The sequence below is a fragment of the Oreochromis aureus genome, linkage group 12, assembly GCF_013358895.1.
Source record: "Oreochromis aureus strain Israel breed Guangdong linkage group 12, ZZ_aureus, whole genome shotgun sequence".
NCBI classification, from domain to species: domain Eukaryota; kingdom Metazoa; phylum Chordata; class Actinopteri; order Cichliformes; family Cichlidae; genus Oreochromis; species Oreochromis aureus.
The window spans coordinates 25316138-25332656 of NC_052953.1; the positions used below are offsets into that span (position 1 = coordinate 25316138).

A 16519-nucleotide genomic window follows, 5' to 3' on the forward strand; every position below is an offset into this window, starting at 1 on the left:
TAATAAAAGAGTCAGTGTCAAGAGATGAGGCAACCTCAATATGTACTGCTCTAATTGCCAAACAAGTAAAAATAACACCATATCGCTTCACAAGACTTCTCCCACGCTTCACTTCAAATGGACCAAAATAGTCCACTCCAACAAAGCTAAATGGGGGTTTCTCAGGGGTCACTCTGCTTTGAGGCAACTCAGCCATCTGCTGCTGGCCTGCAGCTCCAGGAAACCTTCTGCAGGTCACACACCTCGACATGATGCTTTGAATCAAAGTACCAGCACCAGGAATCCAGTATTTTTGATGCAGCTTTGAGAGTATGTGGTTCCTTCCACCATGACCCACCTCTTTATGAATATGCTGTAGAATGAGATTAGAAATGTGAAGCTCTTTAGCAATTATGACAGGATGCTTGGATTCTTCTGACATGACAGCCCTACTGAGACGTCCACCAACCCGCAGCACATCATCCTCCAGAATAGGATTCAACTTATATATGTGGCTGCTTCGTTTCACAGACTCTCCCCTTTGGAGACAAGAAATTTCTTTGGCATATCTTTTCCTCTGACAGAACTTAATTATTTGCATCTCAGCATCCTTAATCTCTCCCAATGAAAGAAAGCCATGCTGGAAATCAACCTTATGTTGAGCGTCTTCAAACTGAATTATATCAGATGCAGACTGGAAATGTATCTTCTTGCGATGCAATAGCAATGTCTTGAACCTGAAAATCCAACCCATCACCCTGATGAGACGAGTCCAGGATGAGGCACGATGGATTAAAAGGGTCAGAGGATGATCATCATCGTGTGCTTGTGAGACCTCGATGGCAGCAGACACCTTAACTTCAGGATCTTCATGTGGAAGTTCTTGGAAGTTTTCTGGGTTCACAGGCCAATTGTTCTCTGGCTGTGTAAGAAATGCGGGGCCAGATATCCATTCAGTGTCACGTAAAAAGGTCTCTGCTTTCATACCTCTGGAGGCAAGGTCCGCAGGGTTATGCGTGGTGTTCACATACCTCCATTGGGAGGCACTAGAAGCCTTGAGGATTTCTGTCACTCTGTTTGCATATCCTCTAGATATCAGATCTGTCATGAAGGCAGTGTAGTCTTTGTGAAAGTCTTTATCTCTGATGAACCTTTTCTTCGAACCTAAGGCTCGTTGCTCAGCAATTGCACGGTTGTCAGGCATTCTTATGTCTCAGTCTTTCAGTGGCAGGGCAATGCTGTAGTGCCCATCCCTCAAAGTCACCGTCTTGCTGGCCAATTCTAGGAACTTCAAGTCTTCCTTTGACAGCCCCATCTGTTCATCATCGCTGCTCTCAGGAAAGTCCATCTTGAACTGCTGTTTCCATAGCTTGTCCAGTGTGACAGCAGAAACTCTGTTGGCAGTAACTGTTGCCAAACATCCTGGCCTTCCACAGCATTCTCGATTAAGTGGCCCATTCACTGTCCAGCCAAGCACAGTCCTAATGGCAAAAGGTCCATCACCTACACTCCGGATGACCTCCAAAGGTTCTAGAGCTCTGGGCATATTCATGCCAATCAAAAGCTCCACATTGGCCTTAATTTTTGGCAAATGAACATGCTTCAAATGTGGCCAGTCATCCAGGTCCTGTTGATTTGGGATGTTGCCAATATCCACAGGCATTTTATGCTGAGTGAAGAGGTTAGGCATATCACAGTACATGTCACTGTCCAATCCAGCAACTTCAAGTTCAGGTACAATGAAACTGTCCACCACTTTCTCCTGTCCCATGGTGCGCAGGAGAATCTTTGTCCTCCTCCCAGCAATATTCAGCTTGTCCATAAGACCCACTGTACAAAAGGACGCTGAACTCCCTTGGTCCAGAAAGGCATACGTTTCCACTATTCTTTGACCTCTCTTTGATTTTACTTTAACTGGCACAATGGCAAGCTTACAGTCTTGTTCACCGGCCCCAGTAAGACCACTAGTCTGGATCGTAACAGGAATGTTGTCTGCCTCATCATTGGGTTTGACTTCATTCTTCTCTTTGTGGTGGATATGGAGTATACTTGCATGTCGGAGACCACAGATTTGACATGAAAGGCGTTTTCTGCATTCTTTGCTTATGTGCCCAGTACACAAACAGCCAAAACAGATGCTGTTCTTTTTAAGAAAAGAAATCTTCTCATTATGAGGTTTCTTATCAAGCAGAGCACATGACTCCAGTGTGTGTCCGCCTTTGCAGAAAAAACAAGCCTTCACAGTGCTGCGACGATCTTGAGCCCGTCTGATTCTGTCTCTCGACATCAGAGACTGTCGTGGCGAAGCTACTTCCTTTAGCTCTTAGATGTGGAGAACGTTTCCCTCCATTGCTGCCCTTGGCTGCTAGATGTGTTGCTGGAACGTCACATAGATTTCCAAAGACGGGATCTGTTGCAATTTTAACTTGACGCTCAAGGAAGGAAACAGTGTCAATGAATGCGGCTCTGCGATGTTGCCTCTTCTGAATGTCACATGCTACTGTTTGCCATTTGTCTTTTAACTTATATGGCAGTCTTCTAATCACAGCAAGCATATTGGCAGGTGTATTTAATTCAGAGAGATCATTAATCTCTTCCATTGCATTGCAGCATCCACGTAAGAACAAACAATATGCCTGAAGAGCTTTTCCATCTTCCGATCTAATCAGTGGCCATGAGTGAACTTTGTTCAAATAAGCAGATGCAATCACATGTCCATTCCCAAAGTGTTCATACAGCAGAGTCTTTGCCTTTACATATCCAGCACTCTCAGACATATGTTGACAGCTTTTAACAAGTTCATTGGGCTGCCCCTTGGTGTACTGTGCAAGATAATGCAGGCAGTCGCCAGCATCACCAGTCTTTGCTTCTATGACCTGTTCAAACGAGCGCATAAAAGCCTGAAAATGTAAAGGATCGCCATCAAAGGTTTGAATCTCCCTTTTGGGCAGTGAAGAAAGACTTTGCTGATGGACCAACATACAAGTTAATTCATTTTGTTTTTCCATAATGGACAACAGATTTTCATTGGCTACTGGATGAGCAGCTTGTGGCTTAGGCAAAGGTGGAATTGATCCAAAAGTGTCAGAAGGCCCCATAAGAGCGGGTGCAGGCTTTTCCCTTTTCATAGTCTGTTACACTGTTTTTACTTGAAGCTCTGCATTCCCAGTGATTGTGTTTCCTTTTGTAAGCGTCTGTGGAACAAAAGTCTCTGCATCCGCATTAAGAATTTCAAGCCTGTTTCCTTTTGTTTTAAAATATGATTCCATTCCATTAGATTTCCGTGAAGCGACGCTCCGCATAGTGGATCCAGTTCTCAGCACGTTCACCTTCGCAACAGTTGCAGCTATATCTGCTTCAAGCTGAAGTTGTTCTTTCTTTCTCCTCAATTGTTCCTCTTGTTCTTCAAGAGTGTTTTTCTTTCAGCCACTCACATCCTGGGCCATCTGACCTCAGGAAATCACATGATAGGGTGGGGCCAGGATTCACAATGAGCTTACCCGAAACTCTGGCTGATTAGGACCCACACCCACTTTCACACCTCGGCTCATGTGATTAGGTAGAGGATCATCAGGGGGTCCTTTGTCCCTCTTTGGGGGGAAACTCCCACTGGGTTTAAATCTGGGACTCTCCACCATTTGACCCTTAGAACTGAAGAAGCTTCTCGGATGAGAGGTGAAACATCTTCAAGCAACTCAAAGAAGTCCAGATGCTTTTCTTTCCAAGCTCCTTAGACAGCATATGTTGACGTGCAAGCAAGGCGGCCATTTTAGCTTCTGCCCTGAGACGTGCAGATGAAGTAGATGATACTCTTGAGCTTGACCTACTGCCTTGATTTGACACACTGTCGGATGGCAACACGTCATCATTAACGTCATCATGGGGATTAAGAGATGATTGAGGTTCTTTTCCAGGGTGCTCTAGCAACTCCATTTCTCCTCCCAGGGAAGTTTCCTGTGACTGTGCTTTGTCAGATGATGGCCTTCCCGAACGTTTATCAGTTTCAGAAAGCCATATCTTAACATCCTCCATAAACCCTTTATTGTATTTAGCGATGCTTGAGAATCATGTATTTTGTTTCTTTCTCAACAAATGAGATTAGAGAAAGTAAAGATTCATGCAATGTACTGGCATCCTTAAACAGGTGTGTGAACTCATCAAACTGTTTTTTGACTTGTGAATGATTTTTATCATCTTTCATTAGCTCTTTAAGAGACATAATAACACTTTTCATTTTGTTTACATGCCTTTTCCGATCTGTTTGGATGGTTTCAATTTTGTTTGCAAGAGCTTTCTCAGTGAGAGAAATTGATATTTATCCTTTTCAGTTTTTCCAACAACAGATGCAGCCTGTGATCCACTCATTTTAAGCATTCAACATAAGCAGCATGCCAAAATCCAAAACAAAGGCAACAGAAATTCCTTTAAACTCAGTTGAACGCCTGCAGAGCCACAGCACACACATACACCAAATCCAACAGCAAACGTAGCGGTGGGCGTGTCACAGCAACATCTTCGTGTGGTCAGAATCCAAACTGCGTTCAAACAAACAATACGCAGCACAAAAACAGTTTACATACCACCGTCGTCTTCTCCTTATCTGTCAGACTAGCCGCTTTTATGGGTGTAGTGGCGGCCGTGTGTGGGCTCGCGTCGGCGTTTATTTAGCGCTGATTGCGGGAGGCTCCATTGCCGTCGCACTTTTTGCTGACAAATATTGGCGACTGTCAAGCCTTTGAGTCGCCGAGCAGCTGAATAGGGGAATTATGTTGACGCGCCCGCTGTTCAAAACGTAGGTCAAAGTTCCAGATTAAAAACTTCTTTATTTGTTATCAAATCCTTAAAATCCATAGAAAAACAGTGATCAAAGAACATTCTAAGCTTGAGCGGTCAGCAAAAGTCGACTTCCCCCATCACCCACTCATTCACAAAAATTCCCTCGGGACATGAACAGGTGATATAGCAATCACTATTACTATTACCGACACCACGTGACCCAAAGCTACGCCCATCCACAACACTGTCTTTGTGTCTTCTGTTTGTTTTTCCACAGACTTTAAAGAAAGTGATGTAGGTGATGCGTCCAGATATTTCTGTCAGCTCAAACGCTCCCTTTTCTGTGCTCAGGTGTGGTACAACAACAAAGGCTGGCACGCCATGGTGTCATTTGTCAATGTGATGAACAATGGCCTGCTGAGAGCGAGTCTGCCACCAGGTCCTGAGAGGAGGAAGCACGGCATCACTGCCTACAATCACCCACTCAACCTCACCAAGGAGCAGCTCACCGAAGTAACCATGTTAGTTCACTGCTGTGGAGAGTTCAAGTTCACCAGTTTGGCTCTTGTGCTCGTTGTATTAGTTCTGTTTATGTGAGGGGGAAGATTAGAGTGGATTTAAACTCTGTGCACTGTTGTAAAAAATTATTTATTTATTTATTTATTTATTTATTTATTTATTTATTTATGTATTGTAAATAAAGAGGTCCACAGTCCTCTGATGGTTTTTCTCTGCTTTCTCCTTCAGGATGACTACATCGGTGGATGTCCTGGTTTCCATCTGTGTGATCTTTGCCATGTCCTTCGTGCCGGCCAGTTTCATCCTTTTTCTGATCGAGGAGCGAGTCAGCAAAGCTAAACACCTGCAGTTTGTCAGCGGGGTCAAACCGATTCTCTACTGGCTGGCCAATTTTACCTGGGACATGGTCAGTAAAGCTTGAGATAGAAGAAGTTAACTGTCCTCACTCACACAGATTTGTATGCATCAGTGTAAGTCAGGAAGTTTCATCAATCCATTTACTACTGTAAAGGGTACTGTCACTGTAAAGACCATTACACACAGCATTGAGCGATGATGAGCTGGTCCTGATGTTTCTGAACAAGACAAGGAAGAAACTGAGATTTCACGGTTTGATCCAGGAGTTGCAGCTGTATCACGGTGCTTTCGCACACATTTCAGGATGTCAGTGGGACAGTTTGAGCTCTCGTTGGCTTCCACATCTGAGAAAGCAGAGACAGAAGTTCAGAGACCTGATTGACCTGGAGAAGCGTCTAGCTGTGTGTCTGAAGTAAAATAGTATTATTTTACTGTTTGTGGATCCAATACATGTTTTGAGCTACGAGCGCTCTTGTTGTCAAATGCAGTGGTCAGATTGATCAATGCTGTTTATTCAGACGCAAAGAAATCAGAAAATTCAGGCTCAGTATGAAAAAATAAATGTCCAGGGAAATTACTGAGCATGAATAGTTGCATTGAGAATCGTCCCAGAAACATTTTTAACACGAAATATTTGTACAGATTTTACGTCAGGTGTGTAAAGGCCTTTAGACTATCATCACATACTTGACTAGATAAAAATCCAGGCTCAGGATAGTTTTCCCTTTTCTTTTTTTTTTTTTTTTTTTTTTTTTTTTTTTTTGTCGTTGTTTCCAGTTAAACTACACCATTCCTGCTATCATGGTGGTGCTGATTTTCATCAGTTTCCAGCAGCAGTCATACGTTTCTGAGACCAACCTGCCCGCTCTTATCCTGCTCCTCCTGTTCTACGGGTGGTCCATAACCCCTCTTATGTACCCAGCATCCTTTGTGTTCACTGTCCCAAGCACAGCTTATGTATTTTTGACCTCCAACCTCTTCATTGGAATCAACGGCAGCATTGCCACCTTCGTCCTGGAGCTGTTTGTAGCTGAGGTAAATTTTACGCAGGGGTGAAGTTCAATTACTACTTCACCTGTGTTCTAGGAATAAGTAAGGCATAAATATATGTAAATAACAGTAACTATGCTTTTAACCCTCTTGTTTTACATTATTCTTAACTAAGGAAATGTTCCTTAAAATATTTCTCTGCAGTAGAAACATAATTTTGTTTAATGCACCTTTAACTAATCCATCATATGTGAATGATTTTGTCTTTCCAGTATCTGAACGAGGTGAACAGAATCCTGGAGGTGTTTTTAATCTTCCCTCATTTCTGTTTGGGACGAGGACTTATCGACATGGCCAAAAACCAGGCCATGGTGGATGCCTTCAAAAGACTGGGTACATATTAGTCAGCCTCAAGAGTTATTTGCTCTTACAAAGACTAAATATAGATGTATAAGTATAAAAAGGTATAGAAATATGTAATGTCTCTCCTCCAGGTACCAAACCAAGCCTGGACCCCCTTCAGTGGGACTTTGTAGGAAAGAACCTTTTTGCAATGGCAGTAGAAGGTGTCATCTTCTTCATCTTTACCATACTCCTTCAGTACAAATTCTTCATCCGCTACAGGTAAAAAATCTCTATTTTTAACCTTCTCTGCACTCTTGTTTCTCAGGTTGTTTCCCTTTTCCTTCCTCTTATTGCTGCTGTGCAAGTGTGTCAGTTTAATGGATAGAAATTCTGAAATCAAATAAAAGTGGGATCTGTGAGTTGGTTGCTTGTGTGTTTGTTCAGGCCTTGGTGGACTAAGCCTGAGTTGCCTCCTCTTGGTCCAGAGGATGAGGATGTTGCGAGAGAGGGTCAAAAGTGGGAAAGCACACTCAGACATCCTCACCATGATCGACCTGAGCAAGGTACAACGTGCAGGAAAATGTAAACGCTGAACTTGTTTAGGTCACTAATTAACTCTACTGCAGCTAAATGTTTTTCATTCGAGAGACTCTCACTGATGAGCTGTCCTCCTCCTACACTGACACAAAGTTGTGAATTTCAGCTTAAAAGTGTAACAAATAAGCTTCTTGTTGTTCAGGTTTATAAAGCTGGCAGAAAGCCAGCCGTAGACCGTCTTTGCCTCGGGATTCCTCGCAGCGAGGTGAGGGATCTGCGCACCAGTGATTGTGAAGACACACACACCACCTTTGGCTATCAGCTCTGTGTTCTTTATCCATGTAGTTACAGCCACATTATCACAGGGACTGTTTTATGATATTGTAAATGCAACTTGAGGTACTGCTTTTCACCACTGTTACTGCTATTTATACTTTCACATGTAGTGCTGCAGTTTCTAAAAATACCATCGTTACTAGTAATGGACCTTCTACTTTTTCTATAGTTGCTTCTGCTAGTAAAAGCCTCTGTGACTTATGACTTAATAACTGAGCTGTGTGTATATAAATAGATGTTTTTAGCATGCTGCTCTTATGTCTCTGCCGTCCAGTGTTTTGGGCTGCTTGGGGTCAACGGAGCTGGGAAGACTTCAACATTTCGGATGCTGACTGGAGATACACCTGTCACTCATGGAGAGGCTTTCCTCAGCCAGCACAGGTACAAAGCGTGTCTGCTGCAGTGACTTCAGCCCCTACAGAACTACTATTGTACCAAACCACAGACATTGCATAAGCTATTTCTCTGCTCTCAGTGTGCTGACAGAAATGGAGTGGGTCCACCAGCTGATGGGTTACTGCCCACAGTTCGATGCCATCAGCGACCTGCTCACAGGCCGGGAACATCTGGAGCTGTACGCCCGCCTGCAGGGGGTGCCAGAGGAGTTCGTCTCTAAGGTGGTGTAAAATTCCCAAGCTAGAGTTTTATGAAGGAAGATATGCTGAAGAGTTGGTGTTTTTCTCCAAAAGTTGAATCTGTTCATCTGGACGTAGCGTTTGTGGGAGAAACGTTTCGTCACTCATCCAGGTGACTTCTTCAGTCTCAGCTGACTGATGCTGGTTTGAGGGCGGAGTCAAGGAGGCCATTTACGTGAAAAGGGAAAGACCATCTCTGAATCGAGGAGGGGGCCTAAGGGTACATCTGTCACCATCTTACAATGCTATGATTGCAGCCATTCCCCAGCTCTCTGTGAATGGTACTCATGGCCTTTGATCAGTGGGTTTTGGTCAGTGATTGTTGATCACTGGTCATGAGAATTTGCATAATTATGATTAAGGAACTGACCTCCCAGCCCATTGTTCCCTCAGTGGGCTGGTTTCAGTCATTATGCAAATGTCCTGTTTATAAGGTTTGGGGAAACCTGCAGTCAGCTGAGACTGAAGAAGTCACCTGGATGAGTGACGAAACGTTTCTCCCACAAAACGCTACATCCAGATGAACAGATTCAACTTTTGGAGACTTACTTTCCTGGATGATTGAGAATGCATCAAGAAGTTGGTGTTTTTATTTTGCTAAATATGTGGTCATCGTAAAAATCTAGGTTTTGTCATCTTTAAATGTTATTTCAAGAGGTGAAGTATCAGGTTTGGCTACAGTCAGCAGTTTCTCTGCTGTTCTCTAGGTGGCGCAGTGGGGTGTGAAGAAGCTGGGGCTTGCTCAGTATGCAGATCAGGAGGCTGGAGGCTACAGCGGGGGCAACGAGAGGAAACTCTCCACAGCCATCTCCGTCATCGGGTCTCCACCTGTCATATTCCTGGTGATGATTCAGCTTAATAGAAAAGATGATGCGGTTATTATTGAATGACCTTCATCCTTAAAATATTCCTAACTTATATCTCACTCCATATCTCCTCTATGCTCCCCCACCACCTTTTGTCAGGATGAGCCCACCACTGGCATGGACCCAAAAGCCAAAAGATTTTTGTGGAACTGCATCCTCAGTGTCACCCAAGAGGGAAGAGCTGTACTGCTAACCTCACACAGGTACCAGTCGGTTCAGCTTTATTTCATTCCCGGTGGAGTTTTGTATTGTAAAGGCAAAATATTTACTGCTGTCTCTAAATGTTTGTATTGTCAGCATGGAGAAGTGTGAGGCACTTTGCACCAGGATGGCCATCATGGTCAACGGCAGGTTTCGGTGTCTTGGGTCTGTGCAGCACCTGAAGAACAGGTAACCAAACGCTAGTGCTGTGCGATACAGCAAATATAGGCATACGATCCGATACCAGCTAAACAATATCCACTTACCTCTACGAAACGCTGCACTTCTCCCTGATTTAATGTCTGGTGTGTTGTCTACATTAGACAGGCTGAAAGTGCATCCTGTAGTGTTTTGCATTTCACCCCCAGTTCTGACTTAATGCTGAAAAAAGTACCGCAAATAGCCTTGACCCTTTCCAAGCGGAAGGTGAACAAATTCGTGAAGAGGTCAGGATCTGAGAAGTTTATCTTCTCATGTAACAGTCGTGAATCACGTGCTTCGTTCCTTCCCGTCTTTCAGGTTTGGTGATGGATACACCATCATCCTTCGTTTGGCAGACACCAAATCGGACCCTGACTCGTGTCCCGTCAGCGCCTACATGAAGGAGTGTTTTCCTAGTATTGAGCTGAAGGAGCGGCACCAGAATGTGCTGCAGTACCAGCTACCTTCGCACGCCTGCTGCCTCGCTCGCGTCTTCTACGTGCTGGCAAAAAAATACGAGGAGCTGGGCATCGTTGATTTCTCCATTTCACAGACCACGCTGGACCAGGTGAGGGCTGTGATGAAGGTTTAAAACCTCTTTAGTGTTTTGGGAAATGACTATTTCTGCAAAAGGGGTTGTGTAAGTTTCATGGCCTGTGATCCCGTTTAAGTGGAGCCAAGTGATTCTTTCTTAGTGATTTTCTCCACATGTGGCGCTGCGATACCCGATCTGCCAAATCCCACTTTAAAGCTTGGTCATAATTAAACAAGACTTGGGTCAGTAAAGAAAGAATAAGTCTCAGTGATACTAAAGCCCCTTACCTTTTGTAGGTGTTTGTCAACTTTGCCAAGGATCAGACTGATGACGACTGCCTCACAGATGTGGTCGTCAGTAATGGGACAGTACAGCCAAACGCACCCGAGCACAGAGTTAATCCTCCCGTCAATAAACCACAACCACCAATCGTTCCTCCTCAACCAAGCAAAAGTCCACACCTGCCTGAAAAATCATCTGACAGCAAGTCAAAGGCGGGTAAGCTGAAAAAAGAAAAATCTAGCAAAGGCAAATCTGGCTCTGTGGCAATGCGCGCACTACCACAGCCAGAGGAAATGGCCCGGGAGGTGGCTAAGGTGAGCCGCAGAGCCAGCACTGAATCAGACGGCAGTAACAGCGGTGTTCAGGGAGAATCAGGCAAATCTCGTGGGTCAAAACGCAGAGCAGAGTTCCAGCAAAGATCCATCTGTTCTCTTTATAGTCGGCGGCAACTCAGAGGAGAGCACGCTATGAAGCAAACTGGCACTAAACGAGCGGACCAAAGACAAACAAAAGCTTCATCTTCCCCTCTGTATCGTCATTTGAATGCTGCAGAATGAACAGTTCCCTGCTGTGTTGAGCAGCGCTGGCTGTGGAGCACTCATGTGTTCCATGATGTGACATATGTTTGTGCCATCGATAAAAAGGCAGACTGACAGAAAGAAGGATGGCCTCAAAAAGTGATATAGTCCAGACAGAGCTTACAAATTATGGGCCATATGCTAAATCTGCAGCACACACTGCTTTCTATGTGAAAGAACCATTCTGTGAGAAAAAGACTTTACTGCTCATTTGATCTATGACCTCTGAAAAACAGTTTATGATTTCCATTACTATTCAATTATTAAAAAAAAAAAGTAACATTACCTTTAACAATTTAAATAATGTAAACCTTACAGTTAAAAACAATACTTTAAGGAAGGCCTGCAGTGTCATTTAGAAATCTACATTCACCCCTAGCTTGTCACCAAAACCAAAAGCATCTCCTTGAGGTTTCAGAACTGGACTTCACTAATCAATGGGTGCTGTTAGGGGGCTATGTCCTTGTTTTATATACAATACAGTACATTCCCTGGGTTATACAGCACTGATATGCAAAGCTTAATTGTATATCTGTAACTCTAGAACTGCAGTATTTACAGTTTTCATAGCTTAATATTTCAATTTCATATTCTTCTTCTAAGTATAAAATCCCTTTTTGTTATATTTGTCTTGTTAATTTAACTGAAATACACTGAAAATTGCTCACAAATTAATGTTTGTGTCAATACAAATGCAGGTTTTATTGCTGGGAGCTTCCCGTGATGCACTGACTATTTCTTCTTCCATGACACTAATGTTTTGTCTTTGCTTCATCATTTATGTATTGTACTGTATCCTCAGTTTTCCAGCGAGGGCTGCATACATTTTGATTGCATTAACGTTTTTATCCAGCCTTTATGTGCAAGCTTGAGGTTTGTTGAGTCCAATGCTCTTTAACATCAGCACTCTGATTGGCTATACTTTTACACTACAGCCAATCAGAAGCTGCAAAATTCAAATGTAGTTACTGACAGGCCAAAGTGCAACAGGGAAGAGATTAAATGGGATCAAAGGGAGTGGCATTATAAATTCATTCCTTCCTGAGATTCAAATCCTCCAATCAAAACGGTGCCAGCAATGCAAAGACAGATTTAAAATGGCATTCTTTAAAAGATTGGACACAAAGTCAGTCGTTTATTTATTAAAGCACTGTTAATCATTTTAGTTGCTGCTATTTCAAATAAATGTTTGGTACAACAAATTTCTCCATGTTCTGTCTCAGGCTTTATTCGGGCCCTGGTACTACAGCTATGGTCTGTTCTTGAGTGCAGCAGTGACGACATCAGAGTGGTCCGTCCCAAACCAACTCCCATTGACCCCATAGATAGGAGTTGCCTTAGGTAGTGTGTGTGTGTGTGTGTGTGTGTGAGAGAGAGAGGGAGAGAGAAGGAGAAACTTCCTGGAGCCCACAATGCCCCAATTTTTAGATATCTACATAATAGTACAGACACAGGAAACTGTGTCTGATATGGCACTACATGACATTTAGTGTGCTTCTGCACAAAAAATAATATTGGATCAAAATGAATGTTGGTGCCAATGTTTGGACAATCTAAAGGCCTAATTATAATAACAATCAAATATTAATTCAAATGTATTTACGGAAAATATTTATTTTTTTATTTTTTTTCTGTTAAAAAACAGGGCGCTCATGTACCCAAACTGGGATTTAAAGGGTTAAAGCAATGAAAATATAATTAAAACTTGATATGGATATTTTAAGAAGTAGTTTTAAAAGACTGACTAATTTAAAGTGGGGAAAAAAATATTGATATATAACATTTTAGAGCACTTTCTGGTACGGGATGATTTTTGCTCCCATGGGAAAGGAAAGGATGGGAATTTGAGGTTCACCCAAGGGTTAACGCAATTTAGTATCCGGTATACAGAAACTGTTTTCCTAACAAAACCACTGTTATAATTAAGTGAAGGTGCTCCCAACTAATTTGAACCTTTGGCTTCTAAAATATGTGGTTCAATTGCGTGCTGCGTGCAGCTAGACCGATATTAAAATGTATAATATTGTTAAAGTCACTATAATGGCACCTGAAGCCTGTTGTGATGTGAACTGTGTCTGCTGTAGAAACTCAGAAGTTCAGTAGAGCTGAGCCGTACATTAAATACTCACATCAGCCTGTACTTTGCATTCTGTAAGAGCCGTATAAAATACAGCAATGCATAAGTGTTTTGAATGAATAGAAATGTGACACATGAGAAGGTGTGTCTTTGACTGTTCCTGTGTAACTTATTTTCGGACTAGTTAACAAGTTATGCTCCGGTCATTGATGTTACCAAGATAGATGTCCTTTTGTAATATAGTTAAATTTTCTTTGTACATTTCATTTATCCACCATCATACATTAAGCCAAGAAGAGTTCATTATACTAACAAGAGGTATCAACACTGGGCCAAAGTTCAGCACATGGTTAAAGTTTGTAATCCAGCCGGGGTGTAAATATCACTCAGCAGCCAGTCGCAGAGATGAAGCAGGCAGCATCAACACATAAATCTATTCTACCCGGCTTAAATCACAAGACCACCTCTGACTGAAAAGCTGTAGATTTTACTTTTTTGCACAAATTAATTCAGATTCACACTAATTCTGTTCACAGCTCCAACAAAATGAGGAAGAGGAGGGGGAGAAACACAATTAGATTGAAGTACAATTGGATGAAAGTCGAGGACAAGGAGAAGGAAGTTTAGGATGAGGAGGAAGAAAAGCAGCAGGAGCATCTTTAGGGGATCTCTATGATGTCATTGAGGTTTGTTTCATAATATTGTCCTCTCACAAAGAAAGATGACTTGTTTTAGTTCACCTACTTCCTGTATTAAATAGTGATGTGCAAAACGTTGTGGAAAACCACAGAGCAGGCACGTATAGTTCATCTGCAGGTAAATGAACATCAAATCTCTCAGACTAAAATCTGTATTATACTTTTAGTCTTATGTTGTATATTTATCACCCTTATGATAAAACCCATGTGAGCCATTGGTTTATGGACTCAACATTTGCTTTATTGCTATTGCTATGTGGGTTTTTGTGAGCCTTTTAGGACCATATTAGGATGAGGGATCAGAATCTGGAGTCGTGCACACTACTGTTTCATTTAGCGTGTATCCATAAGATTTGTACAGCAGATCCAAGTTGTGCCTTGAAAACAGGAAAGTCATCTGCATAGAGGAGAACTTTAATAGCAGGCTTGTACAAAGTGAGGCTTTGTGCTCACATTTGCTGCAAACACTCGTTTTAATTCTGCTACCCTGTTTTGATGCAGAATTCAGTTGAAATCAGGCACTTTCTTTTTTTTTTTTAATGTGTTCTTGTGAATTGATTGTGTATCGCATACATTTGATTTGACTTTCTGCGAGACAACAGTCGTCCGTGTAATAATGTGAATTATTGTTTGTAAGATGGTTTGTTCCACAGTGGATTGTGTTGCTGCACGGACGTTTTGGAGTGTCACACAAGTAAGGAGTGTTGACCCAGACTGTATGTTGCTGTGGACTTATTAATAAACCTTACTACCCCGTTGGGTACAAAATAGATATTCTGGAGTCTGTTGTGAATGAGACCAGAATATAACAGTCCGCTGGCCAAAAAAAGTTTTCCAAATACCTCCACGTGATCAAGCCTGGATTTAGAAAACAATAGCAAAAAAAATCTGCACCTCCTGCTTCACATGCAATTTGTGTTTGTGTGTTCAGAGGCGGCGGCGAGAGGCGGGACCTCGGCTCATCCAGTTGGAGAGCCTGACCAGGAGGAGTCGAACATTAACTCTGCTCTTCCAGGGCACCCTGCAGACTTGGCTGCTGGCATTGGCGAGGGATTGCGGCCGCCGCTAGGATGACGTGAACACCAATCATAGGTCGACTGCAGGTATGCGAGTCAGACCTTCTCAGGAGGGTTTCACTTTTCTCTGTTCTTTATAATTGACCCTTGTTTTCTCTCTCAGCTCCTTGTCTCAGAGTGGGAGGGCTTTGAAGCACAAAGGAGGAGCTTGTCATTTGGTTGGCTGATATGGATGTCCACCTGAGTGAGGTTGACCAGCTGACAGGAAACACCTGTGAAAAACTGAAACAACTGCAGGTGTGGGGTTGTTTTGATATGACATATATTTGATATGATACATACGTCAGAGACATTATCCTAAACTGAATTAACAAAGAACCATGAGTCCAACATGAAACTTACCTTGCATAAGCAGGGCTCGCAAAATTTCAAAATCCCTGGTAGTCCTTCGGGCAGGCACTCTTCAGTTTTTGGTAGCCCAAAATAAATTTAAGTAACCCGAATAAAAAAAATAAAATAAATAAAAAAAAAAAAAAGACAATTTTTGATTGATGTTTTGTTTCCTTTACAATATAAAGGAAAAAAATCAATCTAAAAATATTTAAAACACAAATTACAACAACAATTTCAACCATCAACTCAAATATTTGGTTCTAATTGAACAGAAATTTCTATGAAATTGCAAGAACTGTGTACAACATGAATCAGTCTGTGTCAGATCCTGAATTTGAAATTTCCACTGAAATCACAGGTAAGAGGCAAGTGGAACCAAGATCTAGGACCTTTGCTTTTTGAAGTTTGCAAAAACTGCTAAATTTTGCCAATGGTAGTTCACTCTTTGCAACATAGTACGCTATTCTAAACAGATTTTTCAGGACTTCTTGTTATGCTTGGTTTACTTTTAGTATGCTTTTTGCAATTGGTGTTTGTTCTGGGAAAGATACTGCAGACTGAGCAATAATGTATTTCTTGCATTTCTCATGGGTTCTGATGGGGTCTTTCTTAAAATGACTGGTCCCAGTAACAAAGGCGCTTGTCGACTCAGAAAGCTCACAGCACACCCGGCAGAACATTATGTTATTTAGCTCGTCATATTCCAGCCACATAAATTCTTTTGTCCATGAAACCAAAAAAGGTGCGCTTTCTTTTTCCCTCATTGTCTGATTTGTCATAACTTTTCCGTTTTGTGGTCGGCTTTTCTTTGGCTGCCCTTCTTCACCCTGACCTGTCTTGTTTGGCTCTGCAGAACTAAAATACCTGCGTAAATCCATCTGCTCTTTCACACATACTTGCATAACGATCAGCAATTCTCTGCGCAATCAACCTCTATCACATGTTTAAGCTTGCTGCAGGAGATTTCACTTGTCATGTTTGATAGTAAGCTAACGATTGATAAGAGGCGATGCCAGAGGAATTGGTGCGCAATTAATCTGTGACTTACCAATTAGTGCTGCCGCTCTCTACACACACCGTTCGGCGCGATCGCAAAGTGAAAGCAACAAACAAGCGCAAATTCAAACGCGATTTCAATGTGTCACATATTGACAGTGGCTCATCGATGCCGATGACATAATTACTCAGCTACATTTGT

General features: G+C 42.4%; 1 pseudogene; it reads left to right on the plus strand.

The window, feature by feature from the left end:
• The window catches only part of LOC116335697, a 33632-nt pseudogene extending 21180 nt beyond the window's left edge, over positions 1-12452 (plus strand).
• Positions 12453-16519: the final 4067 nt, after the last annotated feature.